Here is a 19,240-nt window from a genome sequence, read left to right on the forward strand (position 1 = left end):
GCCATAGGCCGGCTCATCTGAAGGCTCAGTCCTCAGCCCTTTCTCTTGGTTAGATCTCTTTAAGGCAAGACCCTAAATCCGCCAGACTGCGAGGCACCACTCCCCGGAAGCCGACAGAGACCCCTCCCCCTCCCTAGCAGCGCCCAGCTAGGCGCGCCCCAGGGTGGGCCAGTATTACCTGGTGGGGGGAGCTGGCCCCGGCATCTCTGGTGACTGTTTTTGTCGCAGAGCCGCACCTTTCCCGCCCAGCTAGCCGCACAACGCTCTGGCTCCACCCGCGCTGCTCTACTCGGCTAGGGCCGGGCTCCCAGCAGCTCAGCCGCCCCAGCTCCCGCTCCCGGTGCAGCACGCTCCCGCCCTCGCAGGGCGCAGCAAAGGCGCAGCTTGGGGTTGGCGAAGCTGAAGGGGCGGAGGAAGAAGGGAGGGAAGGAGGTGGGAGGAAACCGCGCTTCTCCTTTCCCAGAAGCTCTGAGGGCGGGGAGACTACTACCTTCCCACCCTCTCAGCTATCCTCCCCCGCCTCTAGGTTCCAGCAGAAGGTAATTTCTCACCGGGGCCAGACTTTCCAATGCCTGTCAGAGTCCTGGGTGAGCCAGAGTCAAGGAAGAGAACCAGACCCCCTCTGTGCCTTAGTTTCTGTAGCTGTGTCTGGACTCCAGGGCAACTCTGGTCAAACCCAGAATTTTATCAGATTAGCCTTCTGATAAAGAGCTGTACGCACCCCTCTACCCCACCAAGGAAGGTGTCTGATGTCCTAGGGAAGACTCTAGGTTGGCAGTTACATTGCTTCTAAGCAAAGAAAGCTCAGCAGCAGCTACCATTTACTAAGTGCTATTGTGTACCAGGTGCTTTACGAAATGTTACGTCTATCTCACCACAACCTTATGAAGTAGGCTCTCTACCAAATCACGTTAAAACTGAGGTCCAGGAAGAATGTACGAAGAAGAAATACCGTAAGTATTTCTTAAGCACATACTGTGAATTAGGCATTGTAATGAGTCCAGAGCTGAACAACACATTACAGGACATTCAATAACCCTGGCTCAAATTCCCTAAATCCCACTAGTGCCCCCTCAACAACTTAACCAAAAAAAGAACACCTTCATACATATCCAAATGCTCCCTAAGAAATAATACTGCCCCATCAACTTCCCCTCTACACCCCGCTGTTGAGACATATGACAGGAGTCAGATTATGCAAGGTAACTTCCAGGTCAGAGCTAGGAGCTGGGGTTTTGTTTTAGGTTTTTACAATTCGAAGGCTTTGAAAGATTTTAAGCATAATGACAAGACCTAATTTACATCTTTAACAGGATCGCTGACTGCTGAATGGAGAATAGAAGGGAGAATGGTGGAAAAACAAGAAAACAAGTTAGTAGATTCTTACGGAACTCCAGGCAAAAGATAATGATTTATACTAATTATTAGAAGATGAGCTAAAACAAAACAAGCATATTCTAAAGATACAGCTCAAAAGCAGCAGGAGCAAGAACTTGGTGAAAGACAGAATGAAATCTGTGAAGGAGGATAGTGACTTTCCCAAGACCACACAGCTGGAAAATGGCCAAGTTGTCCCAACTTTGATCTGACTATGCTTTATTTCTCTCTGCCATGTTAGTCATCTTTATATAAAACTGCCATACCCCATCCCAGCTGCTAGAGAGAAATTTTTTGGCTTTTACGCATTTCCCCTGCCAGATATCTACATCTCCATTCTATGTGCCCAAATCATTTAACTGCAGAAGGGTGTAGGGAAAGAACTCCAATGAGGACGGAAAGAACTCTTCTGTTAAGTATCTTTTGCCTTTTCTAGACCCTGAGTACCCATGCTAGTCCAATTATAAGAAGTCCCAAATTTAGTGGAGGAAGGAGGGAATTTCTCAAAGACATCCATATTGTAGAGAAACGGTCAATAACACAGAGTGTGGGACCAGCTGCACTATGAAAACTCAGCTTCAAAGTAGTTTTAGGATGTTCTTTTGACCCCACACCCTTCTCTCAACTTACACAGCATGGATGAAAGGCAGAAACAGTTCTCTGCCTTAGACATTGTTTTTCAAAGTAATCATCAATAATCATAGCATCTGATCTTACCCAACTTTCCACCCCATGCAGCATCCCCCACCCCTTAGAGATGGTTTTCCACATTCTGCTGAAATACATATAAGGACAGAGAGCTCACTTGGAAATAACACTGTTGGGCAATGCTTCCTAACATACAGCCAGCCTCTCTGTAAACTTCCATCTGCCTCCTGGAGCGATCAGAAAACGTCCTTCAAGACAAATATTAAAGGCTTTAAGATATATGTTATAGTAATCTATCAAGCATCTGAACTTTTTCCTCTTCTCCAGGATAGATACTCCCAGTTCTATTAGTCACCTGGTCATTCACTAACTACTGAAGCATCTGGTATAAGCTACCAGGGATAGACACATCAGTGAACAAGACCACACCTTCAAGGAGTTTACAGTTTCAGTATGATGATTTTCAACTCTCCCTTTGTATCAAAATTACCTGGGAAACTTTAAAAATATATACTGAAGTTCTAGCACAGATTTTGATTCAGTTGGTCTGAAATATGTCATAGGCAAAATATCTTTATGGATGTAACTAAAGCTACATAGATATCCATCTATATAGAGGACTAACATTACCTGACTTCAAGACCTATTATAAAGCTACAGTTAGCAAGGCAGTATGGTATTGACAAAAGAAAAGACAAATAGGTCATTGAAATAGAATAGAGAGTCTGAAATAGACCTACACAAATACAGTCAACTGATCTTTGACAAAGAGCAAAGTAAATTCAATGAAGAAAGAATAGTCTTTTCAATAAATGATGCCAGAATAACTACACATGCAAAAAAAAATTGGTCTGGACACAGATTTTTCACTTTACACAAAAATTAACTCAAGATGTATTCACAGACATAAATGTAAACTGAAAAACTATAAAATGTATAGAAGATAACATAGGAGATGTAGATGACCTTAGTTTGGTTATGACTTTTCAGATACAACAGCAAAATCATGACCCAGAAAAGAACAAGTTGGTAAATTGAACTTTATTAAAATGTACAACTTCTGTTCTGCAAAAGATACCATTAAGAGAATGAAAAGACAAGTCATAGACTTGAGAAAATATTGGCAAAACACATATCTGATAAAGAACTTGTACCCAAACAACAGATGTTGGCAAGGATGCAGAAAAAGGAGAACCCTCTTACACTGCTGGTGGGAATGAACACTGGTGTAGCCAGTCTGGAAAATAGTAGGGAGGTTCCTCAAAAAGTTAAAAATAGAATTACCCTCTGTCCCAGCAATTGTATTACTAGGTTTTTAACCCAAAGGATTCAAAAATACAGATTTGAAGGGACACATTCACCCCAATAATAGCAGCATTATCAACAATAGCCAAACTGTGGTAAGAGCCCAAATGTCTATCAACTAATGAATGGATTAAGAAGATGTGATTTGTATATCTCTGTGTGTACGTGTGTGTGCATGATGGACTATTCCTCAGCCATCAAAAAGAATGAAGTCTTGCCCTTTGCAATGATGTGGATGGAGCTAGAGTGTGTTATGCTAAGCAAATTAAGTCAAAGAAAGACATATACCATATGATTCCATTCATATGTGGAATTTAAGAAACAAAACAAATGAACACATGAGAAGGAAAAAAAGAGAGAGAAAGAGGGAAGCAAAACACAAAGTCTCTTAACTATAGAGAACAACCTGAGGGTTGATAGAGGGAGATGGGTAGAGGATGGGCTAAATGGGTGATGGGTATTAAAGAGGGCACTTGTTATGATGAGCACTGGGTGTTATCTGTAAGAGATGAATCACTAAATTCTACTCCTGAAACCAGTATTATACTACGTGTTAACTAACTATAATTTAAATAAGAATTTGAAGCAAACAAACAAAAAAAGAACTTGTATCTAAAATGTACAAAGAACTCTTAAATCTCAACAGCAAGAAAACAAACAACCCAATCAAAAAATGGACAAGAGATCTGAACAGACACCTCACCAAATAAGATATAGAGAATATGAGGAGATAATCAATATCACATGTCGTTAGGGACAATAATGAAGTACAACTACATACCTATTAGCATGGCTAAAATCCAAAACACTGATAACACCAAATGTGAGTGAGTATATGCAGCAACAAGAATTCTCATTCACTGCTGATGGGAATGCAAAATGGTACAGCCCCTTTGAGAGACAGTTTGGCAATTTCTTATAGATAAATGAGTAAACAAATATCCATACAATGGTGAGTTATTCAGCAATAAAAAGAAAAAAACTACCAAACCACAAAGACACAGAAAAACCCTAAGTGGAAAAATACCAAGTAAAAAGCTAGTTTGAACAGTATGATATTCTGGAAAATGCAAAATTATAGAAGCAGCAAATATATCTGTGGTTGCAACAGGTTCAGAAGTGGGATGGGGTAATGAAGAGGTGGAACACAGGGCATTTTTAAGGCATTTTAAGGCAATGAAATTATTCCATGTAATACTATAATGGTGGATATATAACATTGTGTATTTGTCAAAACCCGCAGAACTGTACAACACAAAGAGTGAACCCTAATATATGGACTTCAATTAGTAATAATGTTTCAGTACTGGTTCATCAATTGTACCATACTAATGCAAGATGTTGATAATTGACAAAATGCAAGGGGAGGGGGAGAGAGTGGGAGCTCTGTACTCTCTGGTCAATTTTTCTCTAAGCCTAAAATTGCTCTAAAAATAAAATGTATTAAAATAAAACAAAAAATAAAAGTATCAAGCAAAATAAAGGACATACAAGATAAAGTTCATTTTCTTTTTTACTAGATTCATTAGACACAAAATTACTCTGTCAAACTGCTATAAAATTTTCTAAACACTCTCAATTTTTATGTTTACCTCATTGTAGATTGAGAACAATTCAGACTCTACTTTGCATAGTGGTGACCTGGGGCACTTTTCACTAAACATGGTCATGTTTGCCATGACCCTCTACCTGGTACCCTATGGGGAACATGACACTCTAAGTGCAGTCTGTCCACCCCAGAACATAGTTGGACTATCACCTTCTCTAACTCTGCTTACTTCCAATAATTCAGTCTGAAGTTGCATTAGTTTCTAGCCACTGCAGTGTCTGTGGCTGGCATTGAGCTTAGACAGCCCAAATCACCATTTTTGTAAGAATAGCATCATGCAAGGTCTCCTCCAGCCTACTCATATGTTGCCATTTCTTTGAGACTTAAAATGTAGAACTTCTCTGTCATCCTCCTTAAATTTCATCTTGTTGGCTTCAACCCATCTTTGCAAGCTCTCCTGCTCACTCTCTCTCTGCCATCTAGCATAGTTTTCCCTTCCAGTCTGTATCACCTACAAATCCAGTAAGTATGCTATCTCTTTAAACAATTATCAAACATCTACCATGTACCCTTGCCCACATTAGGCTTCAGGGATTAAAGACAACCTAGAAATAGTCTGTCTCCTCTAATGGCCACTAACAATGGAGGCCAGCATATATAAAACTAAAAATCCCACACTAGAAAATTGAATAAACAAAATAAAGAAGGTAGAAGAAACAATAAAACATTAACATACAATATAAGGCAGGACCACTCGTGTCTTCAACAGGAAAGATCAAGTTCAGGCATCTCGATTTCAGTTTTCTCAAAACCAGATGCTGATTTGGTTATAGAAAGTTGACTAGCTGCCTCAGTCCTAGAGAGCCCCTTTCAATGGTGGGTGCTACTACAGGAAGCCTGGCTAACCCTGGCTAACTCTGATAAAACACAAGACTCATGAAAATGAGGCATACTGGTGAGAAGCCAGCATTCTTTTTATTCCTAAGGGCTAAAAATCAAGGAAGATTTATAACTGAGGGCTAATAACCAATCCAACTTATAATCAAAGAAAAAACTATTAGCTAAAGAAGTGAAAAAGCAAAATCAAATGAGGGAGAAGGAACTTCAGAGAAAAAAATGTATATTCAGAGGTGCCTGGGTGACTCAGTCAGTTAAGTGTCTGCCTTCGGCTTAGGTCAAGATTCCTGGTCCTGGGATCAAGCCCCACATCAAGCTCCCTGCTCAGTGGGGAGCCTGCTTCTCCCTCTGCCTGCTGCTCTGCCTACTTGTGCTGTCTCTCTGTGAAATAAATAAATAAAATCTTTTTTTAAAAACTTGTCTATTCAAAGAAAGAAATTAAATCTTAGAGATATCAAGTAACTTGCCCAACTTTACACAAGTTAGCAGTTAACCTGTTTTTTTTTTCCATTTTATTTATTTTTTCAGCGTAACAGTATTCATTCTTTTTGCACAACACCCAGTGCTCCATGCAAAACGTGCCCTCCCCATTACCCACCACCTGTTCCCCCAACCTCCCACCCCTGACCCTTCAAAACTCTCAGGTTGTTTTTCAGAGTCCATAGTCTCTTATGGTTCGCCTCCCCTCCCCAATGTCCATAGCCCGCTCCCCCTCTCCCAATCCCACCTCCCCCCAGCAACCCCCAGTTTGTTTTGTGAGATTAAGAGTCATTTATGGTTTGTCTCCCTCCCAATCCCATCTTGTTTCATTTATTCTTCTCCTATCCCCCTACCCCCCCATGTTGCTTCTCCATGCTTAGTGAAATAAGTCAATCGGAGAAAGACAACTATCATATGATCTCCCTGATATGAGGACATGCAGTTAACTTGTTTTAAGTACAATTACTCCTTGCATTTATATAGTCCTTTGGTTTACAAAGTAAATAATTCACAAATTATCCTTCTAAGCCATGGACCCTGACCAGTAATGTTTTTTTTTGTCTGTGTACTCACCTTAGGCCTGATCAGGCCCTTTCAGGTTACTCACCTGGCTTATATAGGCATAAGAGTTTGCAATCCCTGGTAACACTATACAAAGGCTAAGAATCGGTGATAATTGGCAAATTTTGTTTAGACATTCTAGCTTTCAACTTAATGGCTTACATATAGTAATTATAGTGCCCATAGGATTTGAAAAAGATTGTTTTTATTTGATTATTTTGCAACTGCAAATAATTTTTAAGAATAATACGTTTTATGAGAATTACAGTTTTCCCCTATCACCAGTTAAATGTAAGAGGAAGTCAGTCAATAATGATGACTTTGCGTATAAAGTAGTCATCTAACACACCATTCTTTCTTGTAATCAGATGGCAGGGCCAGTTGCCTATTAATGACTATGAAATGAGGTGAAGTATAAAATAAATAAATAACAATAGTAGCTTACAAAAGTACTGCAAGAAACGACATAAGCAATGGAGGGATGGAAATGAAAAAGGGGGCAAAACCTATCCAGCAGCAGTTGCAAAGCAAATAAATAAAAATGTACTGAAGTCCAAACAAGGCCAAAAAAAAGTACAGAGAAGGGAAACATTAATCATGTCTGTAGAGATGGGGGAAGTTTTGTAGAGGAGGCAGTATTTGGGCTGGGTATTGAAGAAGTAGAATTTTTATACACAGAGGGTTTTTTTGTTGTTGTTGTTGTTGTTTTGTTTTTTGTTTTTTTTATTTGACAGAGAGAGACCACAAGTAGGCAGAGAGGCAGGCAGAGAGAGAGGGGGAAGCAGGCTCCCCGCTGAGCAGAGAGCCCGATATGGGGCTCAATCCCAGGACCCTGGGATCATGACCTGAGGCCTAAAGCAGAGGCCTTAACCCGCTGAGCCACCCAGGCGCCCCTTATACACAGAGATTTTTAGACTGAGGATAAGGGTAGAGAATTCCCTTAAGAGAATCACAAAAGCAAAGACTCAAAGGAGGGAAAAGGATGCGCTCTGTTTAGCAAAGAGTAAATAGTCTAGTCATTCAAGGAAACAGCAAATAATCTCATCATTCATTCACTATTTACTGAATATGTTCTACATGCCAGACACAGTGCTAGTCAAGAGGCATACAAACATGAAGAAACTTAGTTCTTACTTTCAAGAAGCAAAGCGTTTTTTAAAAAAGGAGAAGAGGAAGCAGCAGCAGCAACAGCAATGCATTTTTAAATCCAACAGAACACACTTTACAGACACTGACAGACTTCACAGGTCCAAAATTTGTTCCTTCTTCAGTTGCCCCCCTCTCAGTAAAAGGCAATTCAACTCTTTCAGTTACTTAGCCAAAAATTTGAATCATCTTTGATTCTACTTTTTCTATCGCCTCTACATTGAACCCAACACAAAGCACAACACACAGATGACCCAGTTCAATGATTGCCATTACTTCTGATCATTAGACACTAGAATGGGTATCACCACCACTTCCGACAGGGCAAGAATTCAACCTCAGTCTGAGAGCCATGAGCATCAGTACCACTTTAGGGTACTTAGAGACTCAAACATGCAGGCTGCCTCTGCTACTGCCTCTGCCACCAAAAGCAGAAAGTTAGCTCCCCATTTACTTTCTCTCTCATGTCACTAAGTCCTAAATCCAAGTGTGGTGTTGGTGAACACTACATCACTACCTGTGTTCCAGAATCAGGGCAGTATGAGAAACAACTATCTAAGATACATTTTTGTCTCCTTTAGGGGATAGAATCTGTGCCCCACAAAAGACTCATAAATTGGAGAACACAAAATGCTTTACAGTAAAAACAAATGAAACCTATTCATTTCAGTTATCTATTGCTTATACTTTTCCCATATATAAATTATTTTTTAAAAATACAGCCTATCATCACCAATCATTAGGGAAATGCAAATCAAAATCACAATGAGATATCACCTCACAACTGTCAGAATGACTGTTATCAGAAAGACAAAAAAAAAAAAACAACAAGTGTTGCTGGGGATATAGAAAAAAGGGAACTCTTGTGTACTACTGGTAGGCATGTAAATTGGTATCGCCACTATGGAAAACAGTATGACTGTTCTTCAAAAAACTGAATATAGAACTACTATACCATTGAGCAATTCCACTTCTGATATTTATCTGAAGAAAGTAAAAACATTCATTTGAAAATATATATGCCCCCCCCATGTTCAGTGAAGCATTATTTACAATAGTCTAAGATATGGAAACAATGTAAGTGTCTACTGATATATGAATGGGTAAAGAAAATGTGATGTATACATACAACAGAATACTATTTAGCCATAAAAAAGTATGAAATCTTGCCATTTGCAACAACACGGATGGACATCAAGGTCACTATACTAAGTGAAATGTCAGACAGAGAAAGACAAATACATATGATCTCATTTATATGTGGAATCTTAAAAAAAAGAGAGAGAGAAAGAGAAGAAGCAGCAGCAGCAGCTCATAGATACATAGAACAGATTGGTGGTTGCCAGGTTGGGGGTAGGGGGGGAATTGGTGAAACAGATAAAAGGAGTCAAAAGGCACAAACTTCCATCTATAAAATAAATCAATACTGGGGATATAATGTACAATATGCTGGTTATAGTTAATAATAGTGTATTGGGGTGACAGATGTTAAACTAGACTTACAGTGGTGAACATTTCACAACGTATATAAATATGGACTCATTATGTTGTACACCTGAAACTAATTTAAAGTTCTATGTCATTATACCCTAATCTTTAAAAACATGGTAGAGCAAAAATATAAATTAAAAAAATACTCCAGCCTTACATATTGTCACTAATCCTAACAAACAAAATACTCTTACCATCTCTCCCAGTAAAGAACAACACAAGTCATCAGTTCTAACAACCCAGCTTTGAATTCTAAGGAATTTATCTCATTTGTTAATTGCTGTAGGTACCGGGTACTACTCTAAGCCTCCTTGCCTTTGTTCATGAGGCTACCTCTGATTGGAACAGTCTTATCTCTCATGATCCCCCTTTGTTTCCTGGTAAATTTTTAATCTTCAGGTATTATCTCTAACTTGCCATCTCTGCTGTGGTCCTGCCCAAAAGCTTGAGCAGGTCCTCCTCCTTTAGGATCGTAGAGCACCTCATGAAAATTTACCACAGGAATGTTTTATCTCTAGCCAGAAGTCCCTTTGGTTAGAGAATGTTTCGTTCATTTCTGTTTCCTCAGTACCCAGTCAAAGCCTCCCATGTAGACAGTTCTTAACAATTGTATCTACTGAATCAAAACAAATCTAAAAAATAAAAACATACGTATCTTTAGGTCCAGCCACACAAGTGCTCTCTGTCTTACGCTGATCCCATTTATACCCCAGGATACGTGCTTGTTAATATAGCTCTTAAATATTTAAAACTACACCCACACAAGTGGCTTTTTTAAAAAGATTATTATAAACAAATTCTTTATAAACCCAAAAGCAGTTTGAAGGTCCGTTGTGTTAACAAAGCAGAAGACATTTTAATAAGCGTATCCCCATTTTAAGAACTCATAGACTCAAAACACTTTAGACACAGCTTATTTTTTTATGAGCTCTCAATCTTTCTTGACACTAAAATCTTCTTTCTCACATTAATTAAGCTGCGGTGTTGCACTAGGTCAGTAAGGTATTAGAAAAGAAGCACCTCCTATAAAATATGAGTCTCTAACATTTATGCAGTTCATTATAATCAACAAAGCACCGTCATACCCACTGTCCAACTAATTCTTAAATAAAATCCTATGAGACTTCTCCTCCCTCACAAGCAAAGCCCAGTCCCAAGCCATCTCTCCTGGACCACTACACCATCAAAGCCACCCCCACCACCCATCTCTCTCTCTCACACAGACACACAGACACACACACACACACACAAACACACACACACACACTTGCTATGGCTCTTCTCACTTATACAGATGATCTATTCTCCATAGTCAAGTGGGAGCAGCTTGAGGGAAGGCACCAGGCCCGGCGCAGTGTACAGCATTAGTAAATGCTCGGGAACTACTGAATAAATGAATCAAAGTGGGTTAGCAGAATAGTTAGCATACTCGTTTTCGCTTTAAAACAGAAACTGTGAGGATTTTCCCAAATTCTCTTAGCAAAGACTAAAATCAGGATATTCCTGACCTTCAGTTCCGGACAATTTTTAACCATATTGTCCTCTCTTAGGATTGGTCAGTGTACAAAGAGAGTCCTGAACTAAGACTTAGGTCCTGATCCTTGAACAAGCCACTTCTCTAAGCAACAGTACCCTCATTTTTCAAAGGAAGAACAATCTACTGTCTTTCCCTCTTGGAACGTACTGTGAAGATTATGTAAGATGATGTCAAAGTGGCTTGAGGTGTGTGAAATGATATACTGAGCCAGAGACAACATTTAGGGTGATGACTCTCACTGTTAGTAACAAAGTCAAAGTCAGAATCTGCCCTATAAGAATAATATTTATCTTAATAGCTCTTTAAAAAAAAAGAGGCTTTATTATCCTTTTACATATGAGAAAAATGAGGCACCGAGAACTTAAATTGCCAAAGACTGCAAATCTAGTAAATATTACAGCTGGAATTAGAAGTCAGTTCTGTCACATCCTAAAGAACTTCCCATGATGCTTCTCCAACATTAGAAAACTAAACTCGTATTCTCCTTTAATTTCGGTTACCACTAGGCAGATGGAACAGTGCTAATCTAGAGTTAAGAGCATTCCATTGTCTCTCAGGCCAAATCAAACTAAGAATTAGCCTTGTAGGTAAACTTGGCTGCAAATCCCTGTGTCCTGCCTCAGTAAGATGAGCTAAAAATTGAACATGTGTGTTAGAAAATGTTTCAAACTCAATTTTGAAATTATTTTAACTAGACTAAAAATCTGACAGGAAAGGCAAAGTGAACAATCTTTTTTTTTTTTTTTAAATCATTCATTGTTATGATTATAAAACATGGCAAAGAGTCTAGGCTTTGAAATCAGTTCAAACTTAGAAAGAAAAGCCTGGACAAAGGCCTACAGGAGGGAATAAGTAGAACAAGAGAGGACTGGGGCACCTGGGTGGCTCAGTCAGTTAAGCGGCTGCCTTCAGTTCAGGTCAGGATCCAAGAGTCCTGGGGATTGAGTCCTGAGTCCTGCTCCCTGCTCAGGGGGAGTCTGTCTCTCCCTCTGTCCCTCCCCCTGCTCCTGTTCATTCTCTGTCTCTCACTCTCAAATAAATAAAATCTTGAGGAAAAAAAAAAAAGAACAAGAAAGGACCAATATGTGATGAAAGCTGGAGTAAGTGGGCTCGACATTAAAACCAATGAAAATACAGTCCCCTATCCTTTTCTTCCTGCCTCACCACTATTCCGCAAGGAAACTAACTTGTGATACTTCTTTTCTCCCTTCCACCACCTGAACAATACAGATTAGTAAGTCACTGAGAAAGTTTAAAACTTTCCTTTTCTGACACTTCAGACTAAATGCCTTTCCAAAGACAGACTGAGTGGTAGACAGGCTGTCAGGAGACACATGTTGTCATTACACTGTCCTTCATACAGTCTGAGGAAGGTTTTTTATTTTGGTAGAGTCATGTAGCTGCCATTACTTGCAGTCTCAAATACTTACATACATGTAGCCAGCAATTCTTTTATCTAGGATTAGAGTGTAGAGAAATTTCTGTAAAGGATATATTTGGAATTCACCAAAAAAAAGAGAGTGGTGTGAATATTTAGTTTTCTCAGAAAGAACCCTGGCATAGGGCAGGCATCTGACCCAGCAGTACCACAGCCCAAATGCTTTCATCAATCAGAGCCTCTTTGACCTCAGCAGGGCCTGTAAAAAGACTTCGGATGAAAACAAGATCCCCTCAACAAGTTCTATCGGCCTTTCCTGAGAACCTACAAGATGCAATACCATGTGTTGGGGCATTCAAGGAACAGCCAAAGAATCGGGGGCAACAGATTAGCGTTAATCATGAAAATAGGAAGAATGAAGTAATACTTGATCAGAAGTAGAAAAAAAGGATTGATTTTGACTATGGAGGTCAGTGGGGCTTCACCAGGTGACCTCCTCCCTTTATGGATGTCCTCTTCACTGTACTGTAATCAGACTCTGATAACCCACACCAGACATAAAAACACACCAAGGAATTTTATCACAGAGCAAAGAAACGAGCTGGCTAAGCCAGGTAGAGGAGAAGGCAAAGGCAAAGACTTAGAAGAGTACATGCATAGGGGCACATCTAAGGAATGGCCATTGACCATGGTTTGGGTGCAGGGTACAGAGAGGAATTAATAAGAAACAAGGCAGAAAGGCACATTTGGGTCAGATTCTAGAGGGTCTTGAATGCCAGTCTAAGGAACGTGAAATGTATTCTACAAGCAAGGAAAACTATTATAATTTTCTAAGCAGAACAGTGGTATGATTTGACCCATATTTTATTTCCCGCCAAGCAGGGAGACCGATGCGGGGCTCGATCCCAGGACCCTGGAATCATGGCCCGAGCCGAAGGCAGATGCTTAACGACTAAACCATCCAGGCGCCCCTGACCTATATTTTAGAAAGATCACTCCAGCAGAAGTATGAAAGGTAGGGAAAATTAGAAGCAGTAAGACTGTTAGGAAGCTAATACATTATAATAGTCCAGTTAAACGATGATAAGGGTAGCACAACATGGTGATCAGAGCCCAAGCAGGGTGAGGAGGGTCTACAGTGGGGAGAGGGGTAAAGGAGAAGCAGGATGGTAAGGAGAATCAGAGCCCAAGCAAGGCGAGAAGGGCATCCATGCATTGGTGAAATGGCTTCTTCCAGGGCTGGGGCAGAGAGAGCACAAGATGAGCCTAGAATATCTTTCTGGGCCAGAAAGCAAAGGAGTGGTCAAAGAATGGCCAGGACATGTGAAAAGTAGACAGAAGCCAACTTGAATGGGGCTCCTATTGGCCAAATCAGGGAGAACTGGAGAATCAAAATGAATAGTAATAGCAATAGCATATTACTTAACTGAATAAAATAGGAAGGCATGAGTCCATGCAGACACAAATAATTAAATATATTGAAAGTCTGGCACAGAAAAGTGTATTTACAGTTTCATAGTACCTCTCTACAAAATGCTTATTAACTATGAAGGAGAAAAGAGTAACTTCTCAATGGAAAAGTCTTAAAGATACCATCTTACGAACTCACCAAACTGAACACCAAAAGTAATGAGACAACAGCAGCAAAATATAATAGAATATGGACTCTGGAATTAGATCTAGTTTTGATTCCTGACTCTGCCACCTTGACCTGGTTATTTAACCTTTTTGAACTGGAATTTCCTCAGCTAACATATAGGGATAAAGTTTTGATTATAAATTGTTGGAGAAATAAGGTTTAAAGCACCTATCAAAAGTACCATCAAAAGCAGGCATTTAAAATGTACCTATATTTTAGCTACATTTTCTATATTATTTGTAAAATTTTACTATTATTTGCATTATTATTTATATTTGCATTATTACTTATATCTGCATTATTTGCTACATTATTTACATTCCTTTTTTATTTACATTATTTTTGCTATATTATTTGCAAGTCTACCTTTTGCAAATAACTAATGTGTATACACAGTTTTATATGCATCTACAATATCATTTATGTCCCATAACAACCCTCAGAGATTATGTAATAATAGTGGTATTCTTTTTTCAATTTGACAGATGAGGCAACTAAAACAAGAATAGAATGAGTTCATATGCCCAATTTTAACAGTGAGTTAAATGTACAGCTGAGCCTGAAACACATGGTCCCAACTCCCTCTCCAGTGGCCTTTCCTCCTCATGGAGTTTGTGCTGCTAAAGGAAAAGGCCCTTATCACAGATTATTCCCTTTCACCAGAATGTGGAATAATATGAAAAGAAATAATCTCTCTGAAATGGGAGTATGATTAAGGACAACTAAAAAAAAAAAAAAAAAAAGCAGAGCGTCTTTCTTCCACTCAGAACCAAAACAGAAAAAGTCACCTAATACCTAGCCACTCAGAACTTATCAAAACAGCAAACTCTTCAGAAGGACCTAAGTGAAGGAAGCCCCACAAAAGGCAAGTAATTTTACAACATACTATAACTAGAGGGACTCTTATATACCACTAAGTTCAACTTTCCCATATACATATGGTGAATCTGAGACCTTGAGAAGGGAAAGGACATCTCTGAAGACAAAAAGAGTACTAATATGTCAACCCTACAATCACTGAGTGGCCTGAAAATAAGGTCATTGTACAGTTCATTTGGTAACTATTTCTCACACATCAACACAAGATGCTGTCTTTATCATATGCCTGTGTTTTCAACTTTAAACCTGTGTGTTTTTGTGTCTCTCAAGTACAGTGAATGGTCCCATTATCTTAGTCATGCATGTACTACTCCCACAGGCTTGGTAAGCAACTGGTGCCCAAAAATACTTCTCATGAAACACAACATGATCCATGGTGCAGAAGGTTGGTTTAATGTCCAAAAAAAAAAAAAAATCAATCAGTACACCATATTAACGGAGTAAAGAACAAAAGTCATAAGATCATCTCTACTGACATACAAAAAATATTTTACAAGCACTAACAACACATTTTCATAATAAGACAGTCAAGAAATCAGTAATAGAAGGACACTCCTCAACGTGATAAAGGGTATCTACAAAAAACAAAAACAAAAACAAAAAAACCCCACCTAATATCATACTTAAATTGGTAAGTATTGAATGCTTTCCCCCAAAAATCAGGAACATGACAAGGATAGTTGCTTTTGCCACCTTGATTTAACATCGTACTGAACGCTCTAGCCAGAACAACTAAGCAAGGAAAAATAAATAAATAAAAGCAACCAGATTAGAAAATAAGTATGACTATTTCTATTTGAGATGACATGATCTTGTATAGAGAAAATCCTGAGGAATCCATACATACACAGACACAGGTACACATAACTATTAGAATTAATAAATGAGTTCAACCAGATTGCAGGATACAAGTAATACAAAAATCAATTATATTTCTGTACATGAGCAATGAACAATCCAAAAGCTGAAATTTTGTTTTAAATTACCTTTACAATAGCATCAAAAAGAATAAAAGAAGTGCAAGACTTGTGCAACCTTGAAAAAGAAGAACAAAGTTGAAAGACTCACACTTCCCAATTTCAAAAATTACTAACAAGCTACAGTAATGAACACAGTGTGGTACTAGCATAAAAACAGAGATATAGATCAATGAAGCAGAACCAAAAGTCCACAATAGAGATATAACTCTTATATCTATGGCCAAATGATTCTGACAGAGTGCCAAGACAATTCAATGAGAAAAGAACAGTCTGTTCATAAGTGGCACTGGAACAGCTGGACATTAAACTGAACCACCTGAAAATGTATGAAGTTGGACTACTACCTCATATCATATGTAAAAAATAATTCAACATGGTACCTACATCTAAATATAAGAGCTGAACTGCAAAACACTTACAAGAAAATATAAGTGTAGATATTCATGACCCGGGACTACGCAATTATTTGTCAGATATGACACCAAAAGCCCAAACGCCAAAAGAAAAACCAAATAAATTAGACTACATCAAAATTAAAAACATTTCTGCTACAAGGAATAGCATCAAGAAAGTGAAAAGAAAATCCACAGAACAGGAGAAAATACTTTAAATGATATATCTGATAAGGAACTGTAAGAATATATAAAGAACTCTTCCAATACAGGCATACCTCATTTCATTGCACCTCACAGACCTTGTTTTTTACAAACTGAAGGTCTGTGGCAATGCTGCAATGCACAAGTCTTTTTCCAACAGCATTTGCTCACTTTGTGTCTCTGTGTCACATTTTGATAGTTCTCACAATATCTCAAATTTTTTCATTATATTATATTTATTCTGATGATCTATGATCAGTGATCTTTGATGTTACTATTGTCACTGTTTTGAGGTACCACAAACCATGCCCATACAAGATGGTGAACTTAATCGATAAGTGCTGTATGTGCTATGACTGCTCCACCAACTAGCTGTTTTCTCATTTGACTTCCTCTCCTTTGGCCTCCCTATACCTAAAGACACAACAATATTGAAATTAGGTCAACTAATAACCCTACAATGGCCTGTAAGTGTTCAAATGGAAGGAACAGTTCCATGTCTCTCACTTTTAATCAAAAGCTACACATGACTAAGCTTAGTGAGGAAGTCATGTTGAAAGCCAAGATGGGCTGAAAGCTAAGCCTCTTGTGCCAAAGAGTTAGCCAAAGTGTGAATGCAAAAGAAAAATCCTTGAAGGAAATCAAAAGTGCTACTCCAGAACATGCAAATGGTAAGAAAGTGAAACAGCCTTATTGCTGATATGGAGAAAATTTGAGTGGTCTGGATAGAAGATCAAACCAGCCATAGCTATGCTTTAAGCAAAAGCTTAACCCAGAGAAAAGCCCTAACTCTCTTCAATTCTGTGAAGACTGAGAGAGAGTAAGGAAGCTGCAGAAGGAAAGTGTGAAGCTAGCAGATGTTGGTTAGTGAGATTTAAGGAGAAAAGTTGCCTCCATAACGTAAAAATACAAGGCAAAGCAGCAAGTGCTAATGTAGAAGCTGCAGCAAGTTATCCAGGAGATCTAGCTAAGATCATTCATGATGGTGGCTACACTCAGCAAAAGATGTTCAATATAGACATCCAGGGGCACTTGGATGGCTCAGTCAGTTAAGCACCTGCCTTTGGCTGGGATCATGATCCGAGTCCTGAGATGGAACCCTGCATTGGGCTCCACTCAGCAAAGAAATCTGCCTGTGCCTTTCCCACTGCCCCTGCTCTCCAATCATGCTTGTTCTCTCTCTCAAATAAATACAATCTTTAAAATAACTGCTCATTGACAATGCACATCGTCACCCACAAACTCTGATGAAAATGTACAATGAGATGAATGTTTCACGCTCACCAATACAATATCCCTTCTGTAGCATGTAAATCAAGGAGTCATTTTGACTTTTAAGTCTTATTATTTAAGAAATACATCTGATAAGGCTGATAAGGCTGCCATAGATAGTGATTCTTCTGATAAATTTGGACAAAGAAACCTGAAAAGCTGCTGGAAAGGATTCACGATTCTAAATGCCATTAAGAACATTCGTGATTCATGGGAAGATGTCAAAATATCAGTATTAACAGGAGTTTGGAAGAAGCTGATTCTAATCCTAATAGACTGTGAGGGGTTCAAGACTTGAATGGAGGGAGTAACTGCAGATGGGGAAATAGCAAGAGAACTTAAATGAGAAGTGGAGCCTGAAGACATGACTGAATTGCTGCAACCTCATGATAAAACTTGAATGGATGAGCAAAGAAGGTATTTCTTGAGAAAGAATCTACTCCTGGGGAAGATGCTGTGAAGACCGTTGAAATGATGCAAAGGATTTAGAATAGTACATAAACTTGGTTGATAAAGCAGAAGCAGGGTTTGAGAGGATTGATTTCAATTTTGAAAGCAGTTCTGCTGAGGGTAAAATGTTGTCAAACAGTATTGCATCCTACAGAGAAGTCATTCGTGAAAAAAGAATCAGTCAATGTAGCAAAATTCATTGTCTTATTTTGAGAAATTGCCACGGCTACCCCAGCCTTCAGCAACCACCACCCTGATGAGTCAGCAGCCATCAACCTAAGGCAAGACCCTCGCCAGCCCAAAGATTACAACTCACTAAAAGCTCAGATGATAGTTAGCATTTTTAGTAATGTTTATTTTAAGTAGGCTCCATGCCCAGGACAGAGCCCCATGTGGTACTTGAACTCATGACCATAAGAACAAGACCTGAGCAGAACCTGGGTGGCTCAGTTGGTTAAGCATCTGCCTTTGGCTCAGGTCATGATCCAAGAGTCCTGGGATCAAGCCCCGCGTCAGGTTCCCTGCTCCGCAGGGAGTCTGCTTCTCTCTCTCCCTTTGCCCCCCCCCCCTTCTCCTGCTTTCTTTCTCTCTCTCCAATTAAAAAAATAAAAAATGATCAAGACCTGAGTTGAGATCAAGAGTCAGACACTCAACCAACTGAGCCATCCAGGTGCCCTATAAATTTTTTTTTACATTTTTAAATTTTTTTAAGTAATCTCTATACCCAATGTGGGGCTCAAACTCACAACCTCAAGATTAAGAGTCATGTACTCTTCTGACTGAGCCAACCAGGTGCTCTGCAATAAAGTATTTTTTAATTAAGTTATGTACATTGCTTTTTTAGACCTAATGTTATTACACACTCAACAGAATACAGTATAGTGTAAACATAACTTCTATATGCACTGGAAAACCAAAAGATTTATTTGACTCTACTGAAAATTTTCTTTATTATAGTGGTCTGGGACCAAACCCACAGTATCTTCAAGGTATACCTATAATAGTGTCGGTCATACAGTACTAAACATAGCTGCCTTCCAAGATATATCTACAAT

The 19,240-nt window shown here is 39.0% G+C and overlaps 1 protein-coding gene across 4 annotated transcripts in view; it reads right to left on the reverse strand.

Annotated features, from left to right (window-relative positions):
- PAK1 (p21 (RAC1) activated kinase 1) overlaps window positions 1–19,240 on the reverse strand; it is a 154,954-nt gene that overhangs the window by 90,433 nt on the left and 45,281 nt on the right. For 2 of the 4 annotated variants that reach the window (XM_046016054.1, XM_046016052.1), the window contains exon 1: window positions 179–365. The exons of the other annotated variants lie outside the window; for them this stretch is intronic. The gene's annotated coding sequence lies outside the window, so the exon portion shown is untranslated. Of the gene's footprint in view, window positions 1–178; window positions 366–19,240 lie in introns of those variants that run through there. 4 annotated transcript variants of the gene reach the window in all.

This window comes from Meles meles, chromosome 8, assembly GCF_922984935.1.
Source record: "Meles meles chromosome 8, mMelMel3.1 paternal haplotype, whole genome shotgun sequence".
In the NCBI taxonomy this organism is placed as follows: Eukaryota; Metazoa; Chordata; class Mammalia; order Carnivora; family Mustelidae; genus Meles; species Meles meles.